This window comes from Phodopus roborovskii, unplaced genomic scaffold, assembly GCF_943737965.1.
Source record: "Phodopus roborovskii unplaced genomic scaffold, PHOROB, whole genome shotgun sequence".
In the NCBI taxonomy this organism is placed as follows: Eukaryota; Metazoa; Chordata; class Mammalia; order Rodentia; family Cricetidae; genus Phodopus; species Phodopus roborovskii.
Genome location: NW_026126487.1, coordinates 1,265,339 through 1,278,176, shown reverse-complemented (window position 1 = coordinate 1,278,176; position 12,838 = coordinate 1,265,339).

Below are 12,838 nucleotides of genomic sequence, written 5' to 3'. Positions count from 1 at the left end.
ATGGGATAGGAACAGGACTAAGTTGCCACACACAACAAAATAAATTAATCTGTGTTAAAATAAGGTACAAAGAAGTCCTTGACATCTGAATGATCAGTGATACAAATACAAACATCAATTAGATGTATTAATTTCTGTAGCTAACATGGAATCAAATAGCTTAACAAGACAGTAAGATAGAAGGGAACACATGGCCATTGTTACAGTGACATTGACATTGACAATTAGAGTTTAGAATAAGAGATTTAGAATAAGAGGTTTCTGCCTATAAACTTATCACAGAGTCTCTCTCTTAATTCTGACAAACTGGCAAGGGTAGCTTTTACTGCATATGTGACCACATGGTGCTATTAATCTGTCAGCATTTCTTTCCGTAACTACTTTAAAACACTTCCTGTGAGTACTTAAGTGCAATACTGATACGAGTATCAATAATAATTCCTTATATCTTTTGCTCTTCAAGTCCAGGTTCCACTGGGATCACTTTTTAAAGTGTCAGGAGGAGACTGCTTCAGAAGAAGGAAAGACAGTGAGTAGCACTGATATCCAAGGTTTTATTCTGTATATGAAGGATCTCAGTTCCGTAAAAAGTATGTTGATATAGAAATCCCTGGAGAGACAGATGTAGTAGAGTGAATGTTACTCTCCTGGATGGTGTATGATGAGAATGCAATTGGTCCTCCAGTGTTGATCTCTGATTCAGAAAAGACATTGGTAAGACAGTTACTCATCACCACCTCTGTTTAGGGAGATGTCACAAACCTAGCACTGGTAGAACTTCTTTCTAAGCCTGACATAAATTTGAGTGATATTTGAGCCCAAAGACTCATACCTGAGCCAGGAGGACTGTGTACCTATGAATCATTGTGGTGGCAGATCTTGATTTTCAGCTTGATTGGATTAAAAAAAAAATGCCTTATAGATCTGTGACACACTTCTGTGTGGGTCTATGAGGGCGATTCCAGATACAGTTAGGGACCTGATATAATGAATTGTTCAAATCATTGACAGATTATAAATTTGAATCCATTGTTGGGAGGTAGTAGATCTTCCTGCCTATTTGAAGAATATAGGCTAATGAATACATATACTTGGGGCTATGTCTTGCCTTGGCCTCCTCTTGTATATCCTTTTCTCTGCTTTTTATTTGGCAAGAATTGAGGAGCGACCTCCACATTCCCACCACAATGATGCTCTGCTCATGTGTATGGGACCAAGTATCTGAAACTGTGAGCTTCAATGTTCTTTGGGTATATTGGTCACAGCTAAATACAAGTGATTATATTAACCATTTTTACACATGATCCTGTATTCTCTAGTCTCCAGATGGCAATGTGAACTAGAGATAGTCAGCCTTTGAGTTTCTGATCCTTTCTGTTGAGTCTTAGCCACCAATTCACATCAACAAGATTAAAGGGTGACACACAGAGGAATTAGTTGGCAGATGAGTCTTCATCACCTCCTCAGAAAGGGCATGTAGTAGCTAAGAGTTTATTTAGCTTTATTCAGCCATTATAAAGTAATATGAACTCTCTGTCTATACTCTCTTCTTGGCCCCTTAAGGATCTGAGCTTATACTTGAACTTACATACTAAGTTGTGGCCTACCTTTCCTAGGAAAATCAAGATCTGGGCAGAACGAAGTTCTGCCCTGCCACATCCATCTGTAATGAGGTAGTGGAAGTCACTGACCCAACATGTCTGGGATGAGGTCAGAGGCATCCATCAGGAAGCCAGACAAATGCACTTAGCCAGCTCTTGCACCAAAAGGATAACCTGCTTTTAAAAAGATAATGAAACATGGGCTAGTATGATGGCTCAGAGGGTAAAGGCATTGGCTGCTAAGCCTGACCCCCAGACTTCAATCCTCAAGACCTTCATAGTGTGGGGAGAGAATGGACTCTGAAAGTTGTCCTCCAACCTCCACATGCATGGTGTAGCATGTATCTCCCATCTAAAAAAAGGTAATAAGACAGGTTTCTAAGCCTCATAGTAACATACAAAAATGTCCATAATACAAGAAATGAATCACTTATCATGATATGGAAACTTGCAAGTTGAGCAAAAAAAGACTACCAATGGATAGATAGCAGTACTACAACGAATCAAATGTTGGGTTTTAGAGCAGGCATCTTAAAAATGTTGCAACACATAATTATGACTTTTCTTGAAACAAAGGAAAATATAATAGAACTCATTAAAATTAGGTTATAAAAAGAATAAAATAGAAGTGACAGAATTAGACTGTAGTAACTGAAAAACTCCCTAAGCAGGTAAAGTAGATATGATGGTATACACTTGAGGATTGATCAGTCCAGGCAATGGAGCCTATGCAGACTTTAAAAAAGATAACCTGTAGATTCCTTGGGTCCCAGCCTCTGAAGTTATATACAGCAGACACTCACACCTTTGGGGTCCCAGAAGGGAAAGAAGTGCTGAAGAAGTATTTGGAAGAAAAAAAAATGCCTGAATACCTTCCACATTTGCTAAAAAATTGGAAATCAAGATATTCAAGAATCTATACTAATTATAAACAGGACGAATACTGCGCCGGTGGTTCAGTGGTGAGCACAGCTGCCTCCTAAATGGAATAAATACAAAGAAGTCTACAGAAAGGCACATCAGAGTTCATATTTGAAAACTCACAGTTGAGAAAAACCTAGCAAGCAGCCACAGAGATGCAAGGCATTCTTCAGAGGGTTGGCCAATTTGAAAAACAGTGTATTTCCCTTTGAGCCAGTGGAGGCCAGAATGATGGTACCTGTCTCAAAGACAGAAATAAAAGAAATCTCAGCTACAAACTCTACATGCAACAAGCTTCATGGCCTGGAGGATAGGAGCTATGAACAGGACACGCTGCTCACAGAAGAGAGCAGCTACCTGGAGACAATATGTGTCCTCAAAGAATATAAGGGGTGGAACCATTAAAACAGCTTTTTTTTTTTTTAATTTCTTTTCTTATTATGACTAAGTTGCTATTCTTTTAGAATGAATTTTGGGTGTCTTCCATTACTGACAGATCTCACAGCAGTTAACAATGCACTCTCCACTTTTCAGCATGGTACCTGGCCTTCAATGTTCCTGCTGGGGTATAGTTTTTGATCCAGGCTGGATAAGCAGAAGATGGGAATGCTGGAAATGAATTTTTCTTTAGGGTTATCAGAGAAGTTATTTTGGAGGGTATGAAATTTTGGCCCATTCTTTGGGACTGAAATAGGAAGTTGAGATTCTCTGAAAGCGTGATTGAATTGAGTCAGGTTAAATTTTCATAATCATGATACCAAAGCCACATCAAAAATAAACTTTCACTATTCAATGTGAGTAAATATTTGTTTACTGAACACACATACACACACTCATGTTACGAGTAAGGTTTTTCCCTGCCACCAGCCTGGACCCACTGTGGCAGCAGCCCCAATTAACACACAAGAGACTCTGTATTTGATATAATGCTGTTGGCCAGTTACTAGTTTCTTATCGGCTAGCTCTGTCTTAATTATTAACCCATTTCTATTAATCTAAGTATTTCCATGTGGTCTCATCTTACTGGACAGGGGCTAGCATTGTGCTCTCCCTGGTCTCTACATGTTGACTCTTCCTTACTACTTCCTCGAATCCTCCTCGTCTCCTAGTCCCGCTTATCTTGTTTTCCTATTGGCCAACAGTGCTTTATTTATTAACCAGTATGAGAAACATATTTACAGAATGACATCTCCCATCATCTCCTCTTTTCTGTCTAAATAAAAAGAAGGGTTTTAACCTTAGCATAGCAAAATATATCACACAACAGTTATCAAATAAGAATCACAGTTAACAATAATTAGTCCATTAACATTTAGCAAGATTTAAAGAAAATATTTCATCATCTATCTTTTTGAGTCTAAAGTCCTATATGTAACTTATCTTTAATCCTAACTAAGGAAAACTATAACCATAACTATTTGTCTTCAACTCCCTCAAAGACCACAGAAGGATAATATATAAACTCTAGAAATGACAGAGACAACTCACTGCCTGGTCAGTTACCCGAAGTTCTGTAATCGTCCATCTTCAGCCCATAGGCCATAGTGTGTCTGGCAGACTCTTCCGCAAAGCAGGAAACTTTAAACTGTCTTCTTGTTGGCAGTTTGTCAGTCACTTTTCTCTGTGTCCTGCAGACTGTCTGGCAGACTCTTCCACGAAGCAGGAACTCTGCGGCAATGTCCATCTTGAATCAGCAGTCACTTTTCTGTGGGTCCTGCATGTCCTGTTTATACAGCATAAAGTCAAATAGTCCAGACAAGAGCAGTATCTTGTCCAAATGGCTAGTCTTGCCATATTGGAATAAGAAAAGCCCTACAACATTTTAAATGCCATATTCTGTAGGTCTTTGAAAGTTTTGAAGAATGCCTATCCATCTCAAATACATCTTGAAAACCTAAGTAACAACTCTAAGTTTTGACTATCATAAGTAACTAACTATAATCTGTACTAAATTATACATTAGGTATCTAAATGAGCTATATAAACACAATACCTAAACAAGAGGAGAAATATACATATTGCAAAATAGACCTTAAATTGTATTAATAAATGAAAATCCATTTCAAAACAAAGTATTCATATCTATAATATAATCCCCTTTTTAAACTTTAAAAACAGATTGGTTGTGTTCATTAACCATTTATAACTAACCCCATTTAAATGAAAACAAAATTTATAAACAATATTTGGGAATTTGGGTGCCATTCTTTCCAATACTGCTTCCTGCTGGTATGGGGAGTTGTCATGGGGATACTAAGAAGATGAAGAAATCCTGGCTGTAGTCTGCAAGGCAGCCTTGTTCAAGATGTTTTGAATGTTGAATCACCAGGGACTCTGTTTCAGGGGGGCCTGGCTTGATCAAACCACACTAGTCTAGAAGGAATCCAGAGCTTTTCATTTTCTGTGGAAACAAATATAGAAATCCTTTTCCCCAGTAACCTGTCCTTAGACTTAAATTTTGGAGTCAAAGAATTTTTAAAATTTGTAAATTGGATTGATCCAGCAGCATTTGTTTTAACAGTTGTTATTTCCTCAGCAGTCAAACATACAAAGACAATATAATGCCGTACAGTATGTAGATTCTCTTCATTTTTATGTGGCTTTTTTATTACTCTGTTTTATTTTATTTTTATTTTTTTATTTTTTGAGACAGGGTTTCTCTGTGTAACTTTTATCTGTCCTGGAATTTACTCTGCATACCAGGTTTACTTTGCAATTATAAAGATCTGCTTGCCTCTGTCTCTGAGTACCGGGATTAAAGGCGTGTGCCACCATACCCAGCTGTTTTCTGTCTGTCTGTCTGTCTGTCTATCTATCTATCTATCTATCTATCTATCTATCTATTTATTTTTATGTAAGGAGTAAGTCCCCCCCCCCTGCCGCCAGCCCCACAGCCAAGCCAGCACCAAATAACACATAGAGACTCTATATTTGATATAATGCTGTTGGCCAGTTACTTGTTTCTTATCGTCTAGCTCTGTCTTAAGTATTAACCCATTTCTATTAATCTAAGTATTTCCACATGGTCTCATCTTACCAGGGAGCAGGCTGGTGTTCTGCTCTTCCCGGTCTCTACTCACTCATGAGAGAGAGAGAGAGAGAGAGAGAGAGAGAGAGAGAGAGACTGATAGACAAGCAGACAGACACAGAGATTTTTTTTTCTTCTGAGTCAGTCCCACAATTAAAGAAAACTAATTGTAGTGCCAGGGAGGATCTAGGGCCTCTGAAGACAGGCGAGTACAAAGGGCAAGAAACCTTAATAGGTAGAGATAACAGGTGGCTTCTGCAACTGAACATAAATTGAAGGATTCCATTGGTGCCTGCATTCCGTTCTAACCACCATCAGTGTGCTCCATGATCTGTTTCCTTTAATGTTTCTTGCATTCCTTAAGCAGATCAGATATACACAATCCCTCCCATTCCACAGATGGGAAAATTATTGCATAATTTTACAGGATGTAGTTAACTAGCCTAGAGTACTTGGCCAGGTCACGTGGACTCTAGGTTTCCCAATTTCAAATGAGCATAAGTCACAGAAGTCTCTGCAGAGGTGACTCTATTTTTGTGATGAGAATACACTTTAAATAGTATTCTTAGGGCTGACAAGATGGTTCATGGATAAGAATGTTTCCTGCCAAACCTAACCACTATCTGTGTTCCATCCTGGGAATCCACATGATGCGAGGAGAAAACTCGTGTAATGTCCTCTGACCAACACCTGCAACACCGTTTCTCCTGACTGTCCCTGGACCTTGACTGAAACGTAATCTCCTCCCCAATCTTGTTCCCTGTTCTGCAGAGGGACTCGAAATAGACTTTGTCACTCATGGAGGTAGTTCTGTCATGACTAAATGGATCTTGCAAAGAATTGCAGGAAAGAGACCCTTTTCACTGGGGGAAAACATAGCTTGAAAGCTCAGAGCTGGGAGAGAAGATTGAACTTTCCCTCGGACTTCATCCAACCTGCCAGGCAAACTGGAAGTAATTATTTTATGTGGGATGCTTATTGCCATTACTGTGGCAGGGACTTGATCTCACCATTTAGCAGAACCATCTGTTCCTTCCTTGGCAGGCACTTGGATCGCATCTCACCTGGTGTCTTGGCATCCTTGGCCTTGAAGCAGAATATGCCCAAAGCTAACATGTGTGGTGTAAGGAGAGGAGAAGACATTTCCTCCATCCTGGTGCAGCTGCGCAGATAAGGATAAGTACAAAAAGATATATATCATGCTGAGGCATATTATTATTTAATGCACTATTGTCCAGCACAGGGCCTGGTCTTATTACTTGATACCTCTGTGATCTTGAAAACATTATATAGTCTCCAGTTCTCTAGTCTCCAGTTATCTCAATTTTCTCAACAAAAAAAATGAGTGCAAAAGCACTTACCTCATTGAGATTTCAATGCAAATCTCCTCACTTAGATATTAGCAAAAATGACAAATGGTTCAGAGCAGAGAGAGCAAACTGTGGGACTGAGAAAGACCTCTGTGGACTGGAAACACTGCTTCTTTTCTGCTCCATGCTCACCCAGGTCTGCAGCTGTTGATTGGCCACCACCCTGAGGCTTAGCCAGTCAGGATTTTCTCACAGAAAATCCAGAAGAGAAGAAGCCATTCTAGCTTAAGAGAAATGGTGGATGAGTTTCTTGTTGTCTTCCAGAGAGATGAATAGGAAAAGCTTCAGTGACAGATAAAATTCTGGCTCTTCATTTGCTAAACAAAGAGGCATTGGTGGGAGCTTCTGAGTAGGCACATGAACTCCAAAAACCAGAGCCTTAGGCAAGACTAGATCCCTTGCTTCAACTGGAAGTTCACTTCCTAGACAATACTTCTTAATCACATAGTCAACTAGCTGCTGCATGAAGTTTATATTCAAGGTTTAGTGGGTTTCATAGTCTGTAGTTTCTATTATGTTAGCAACATTTTCCTCTTTTAGGTGTTGAAAAGCATTATCTTGGTATTTTGCAAAGTAAAGTGAACAATGTGATAGTGATTTGGCAAGGCACTTTCTGTTCCCAAAAAGGGAGAGCTAGGACCCAAACAGGACTAGCAAGCATACTCCTTTGTCCAGATACCCATGATGCTTGTAATAACCTGCATCTCATCCCACTGATGGGAACTTGGCCTTAGAGACAAATGTGATTGGCTAATTTATGCAGAGGGGAAGAGGAAAGATCAGGAATTACAAACCCTTGTTGGGCTAACTACCACAGATAGATGAAAACCATTCCTTCAAAAAAGGGAATGCCAACTGCCTATGTTATTTTTTCAGAGTAGAAAATTACCTCTTATTTTTTCATAGAGAGGTTGTAGATGCTGTTTGTGTCAGGAGCCATTTGATGTTTGGTACCACACACAGCAGAGAATGATGGGCACATGGAACCCATCACATAAGTCTCCATGGAAATGGTTCAGTTGTCATGATGACAGACATGCATTTACAACTACCCTCATGGTAGATTAAATGGCTGAGCCTGTGAGGGGACTGGCCACCAAGCCTGACAGTCTAAGTTCAAGCTCTGGGGTCCACATAGTGGAAAGAGAACCAGCTCCTACATATGCATGTGCCACAGCAGATACACACCCACATACATGCTCACAAAATAAATGTAATTTGTAAAATTCTGAAGTACCCTATATATCTATATGCAGCAAATCAGTGACAAGTGGCATGCCACTATATTTCTGGAGCTCAAAATCATGGACAAATATAAATGGAAGGAAACAGTTGAGATGCTCTGGTTTTTCTGTGCTTGGTAGCCTGGAGGGTGGAGTTTGTCTTCATTTTGACATTTCTCTACCCATGTTGTAGCAACAATGGAAGGAGTAGAGGATAGGAGGCTCATCAGATTTCCCTCTCTGTGACAAAATACCTGAGCAAAGCAACTTGAGATGAGAAATGCTTATTAGGCTCAGGGTTTCAATGCATTATCACTTGGCTCTATTGCTCTCATCCTGAGAGCAACTCTGCTTTCTCCTGGTGGCTGGAGAACCAGACAACGAGAAAGCAGCAGAAAGTAAACTATGCTCTCAAATGCACAATGCTGGTGGTCTGCTTCTTCTAACCAAGCCTCCACTCCTAGGAGGGTCACCAGCAAGGATCTAGCCTTCAACACATGAGCCTTCAAGGAACATTCCAGATCCAATTTTCACAGAAGGTATCAGTAAGGTTAATACCAGGTAAATGATTTATAAGAAAAAGGAATAAATATTATTTTTAGTGATAGCTCTTGAGAATATTTTGCTTTAAAAATATCCTTAAAAGGGGATGGTGTTTATTCTGAAGTCTTGGCATATTTGTCTTGAACAATTTATTTCTTTCTGTGTGTATGTTTGTGTGTGTGTTTAAATTTTATGTGTATGTGTGTGTGTGTGTGTGTGTATGTGTGTGTGTGGGTGTGTGTGTGTGCATGTGCACCTATATACATGCAAACACAGTTTGCTGAGTTTTGACACATGCATAGATTCTTATAATCGCCACTCCTGCCTAGATTCCATGTGTACAACATATTCTGCTTCCTCTGCCCCATCTTCACCCCCATCCCTGTCAACTCTCTTCTCTACCCACTCCCATCCCTCACAGTCCTTTTCCCAGATCCACAAGTGTTGGCTTTGTTTTATGATCCATTTAACCAGGCACATCTGTGAGACCATTGGGTTGGAAGTATCCGCTGGAGCCTGATGAGGTTATCAGTAGGTACAAAGCTGAAAGTAATGGTTCCCTCCTCCCTGAACCTATCAGTAGCAACTAGTTCAGCCTTGAAGGGTAGGACTCCTCGATCCCATCCTCAATCTCTGCTGGGTCCCTTTGTAGATTAAGGTAAGCATTTATAGCTGTGGGAAGTTTGGGGCTGCAGTGGCTTTCCCTTGCTCAGGAGATGACATTTTACTGCAGCCCCTTTCTCTATCTTCCAGCACTTACATTCTTTCTGCCCCCTCTTCCACAATGCTCCCTGAGCCCTAAAAGGGGCATTTAGGGATGAGAACCCATCTGCCGCTTATTCTTAGAACTCTGGCACCCATGGTCTCTGCTTAAGGATCCTCTCTGCTTCAGGTTGAAAAGGCAAATAGTTAGAAGGCAGCTTGACACCACATCAAGTTGCTAAACAACAGTGTTCAGATTCCTCAAACGTCTATGACCTCCTTGGCCAAGTGTTTTAAACTGGTTTTGTGATGGAGCGGCACAATTGTAGGGACAGATTTTTGTAGGAAAAAAAATAGTACCTGATGAATGTCCCATGTGGGGATCAATATGTGTTCTCCACTTTATCTTAAAGCTTGGGTTTGCTTGGACTGAATGTGTGCTATGATTACCTCCTTTTGGTTCCTAGGATGTATCAGTAGCTTGTCACAGATAACAGTCAGAAAGTTAGATATTAAACAGTCGTAATAGAGTTAATATAATACCCTCTGTGTAATATTTTTCAAATTCTTATGTGTATTTTGTCATTTTAGGCAATTCATATTTGTCCTGAAACCAACATGGAAAACTAAGGGCAAGCTCTCCTGGTGGAGGAGATAATGAAATGACCCACAAGACAGCCACAAATTGGAGGTAAGGTGTAGGCAGAAATTTCTATATCACCAATAGCTCCCAAATAACCACACTGAAGCTTATATTAATTATAAATGCTTGACCAACAGCTAAGGTTTGTTACTAGCTAACTCTTACATTTAAAATGAACCCATATTCCTTAATCTATGTTTTCCACACATTGGTGGTACTTTTTCTCAGTATAGCAAGCCCACCTTGCATTTCTCTGCTGGTTACTCCTCTGACTCTGCTCGTCTTCCAGCATCCTTAGTTTGGTTGTCTAGCCTACACTTCCTTGCCTGGCTACTGGCCAGTGAACTTTTTCTTGAGCAAAAAAGAGTAACATATATTTACAGTGTACAAAGGTTATTCCACAGCATTGAGGCCCTCTGGTATTTGATTCCCTGGGTATAATCAGTGCTGGAATGGCTTCCCATGCATCCTGTCTTTGGTTTGGGCTCCTAGATTACAAGATTCTATGTGTATTCATGCATGCATGTGCTTTTCTCCTATCGATTTGACCTAAGTTGTTTTAGGTGGGGTCATTCTGTCTTTTGGATTTAAATAAAATTCTGTGAGAAAAACATCCTACCCCACCTGCAGATGGGAGGGGATCTGTACATGTGGGTAAGAAAGGAGGCAGAGGAAGAGGAAGCAGACTGAAACTTCTTTGGGGTGGGGTGCTGCCCTCAGTGGGCTTCCCCACATCCATATATCACAACTGATCCCATTTTCTTTCTGTTTCTGGGTCATGAGTGTGTTCTGTGACCTTGACCACTGAAAACCCTGCTCCCCAGGCACATGCTGCAAAGATCTTCTTCAAGTCTGAGTGGCAAGAGGTGCTGGGAATTTGAAATGTCAAACAATTTAAATGTGCTTAGTAGCTGTAAAACCTTACGGTATACAATGGTATACAAAGGCCATTGTTTGTCCTATGCCTTTGCCTCCCTTCCTGCTGGGTCCCCTTACCATAACCCTGTCTGGTTCTGCATTGCTCCCACTTCCTGTGCAGAGACACTGAACCCTCTTCTGGTTTCGGGATTGTCATGTAGACCTTCCAGGGACAGCAGCCTAGAGTCATACACTGCTTGCTAATACAGGTCACTCCAGGAAAACCCCTTCCAGCTGCTAAGTGGAGAGTCCATTCCTTTTCTGCCACCTATTTTTACACCCTTCCCAGTCTTTTCCAATTTATAATTTCATTCCTACTCCTCTGTCTAAATGCAACAAATGCCGGTGACCTAGGCAGGCAGCCATTCCTTGTGGAGTGCTTTGCAGAGGAGTTGACTTTACAGAGGAGTCTGATTTGGAGGGAGCTTTGGCTTCATCTCCTGGGAAGAGACTCGCCCCTCCCCTATCAACTCAGCCATTTCAAGGTATCAATTTGGCATTGGCTCTGTGTAGTCCTTTTTATGTTGGGCAATGGTCCCCTTTTCTTTCTCACTCCCCCTACACCCAAGAAGAGCATTGGCAAAACAAAGAAGACAAAACCATGGCAGGGCTCTCGCCTTTCTCTTTCCCTTTTCTCCCAGGTCTCATGTTACTTGAACAAGGGGCTGTGTGCTGTGTTGAGCTATTTGAGAGAACAGCTTCCCTTTCTTCTCGTGCCATGAGAAAGCTTTTGGGGGCTTGGACATGCTCCTTTTCTGGCACAGGGGAAGGAACCTGCTGATGCTCAGGTCACATGGAGTGGTACAGGATTGCAGGAGAGGCCTGGCACCACCCTCCTCAGAGTGACTCAGGCACCTTGTTCTAGGAAGCCCTCATACAGGCGGGGAGTTTTTCATCTTGTGAACATTCTCCTTTTGCCAGGACACACAAAGAGGCAAAGCAGCAGGCAGAGCAGTGAGAGGCCTGTCTGGCACAAACATCTTGCCTGTGGCCAGGTGGATCTCCCTTGCTGTGACAGACGGGAAGAATATTTGGAGGACAGAGTGACACTTGTGAACATGCACTCCGCATTTCCTTCAAACATCCATCTAACTTTCCACTTTCTAAACTGAAAAGTGTAATTGCAAACACTGTGCTTTGTTTTTACATGCCATATAATCCCCAGCCCCGAAAGAGGTAGACTCACTAGAAGAAACAAAAAGGTATCAGTGTCTCTCATAATTTTCATCATAGTAATTAGGCTTTGAGTCATTATTATTACTATCTCTTGAATACTGAATTAGATTCTAGAGCCTGTGATAAGGGTTTTACATGCACTGTTGATGGCCCATGCATCTCATTTGATAAGCCTCCTTAGCTTGTAAATGGGGGCAGGATGGCTTTCATTTAATCTCTTCAGGTCTGAAGTGGACCTACAATTTCCAGCATGACACCCTAACTCTCCATATATGGAATTACATAGCATGTTCTTGCATATCATAGACATTAGGGGAGCTATCTTGACTCGTGTTGGACTGTGTACAATCATTCTCTCTTCTGCTCTCTGTCTCTATCTTTGCTCTGTCACAATGTGTGTGTGCACAAGCAAGTGTGTAGAGGGGCAGTGGTCAATGTCAGATGACTTCCATAATCTCTTTCCATCTTATTTTTTGAAACAAGACTTCTCACTTAGATATTTGACTAGAATGGCTGGTAAACCAGATCAAAGAATTCTCCACTCTCCACCTCCCAAGTGCTAGGAATACGTGCACCTTTTAACATGATGCCTCTGTGGTAAACACTATCAAATGTGCCATTGTGTGGATCTTCAGGGGAAAATTCCTATCTATTCAAGGAAAAGCACAGGGCCATTTCTTTTGCAGAAGTTCCCTGTGCTTGCCTCCACTCCC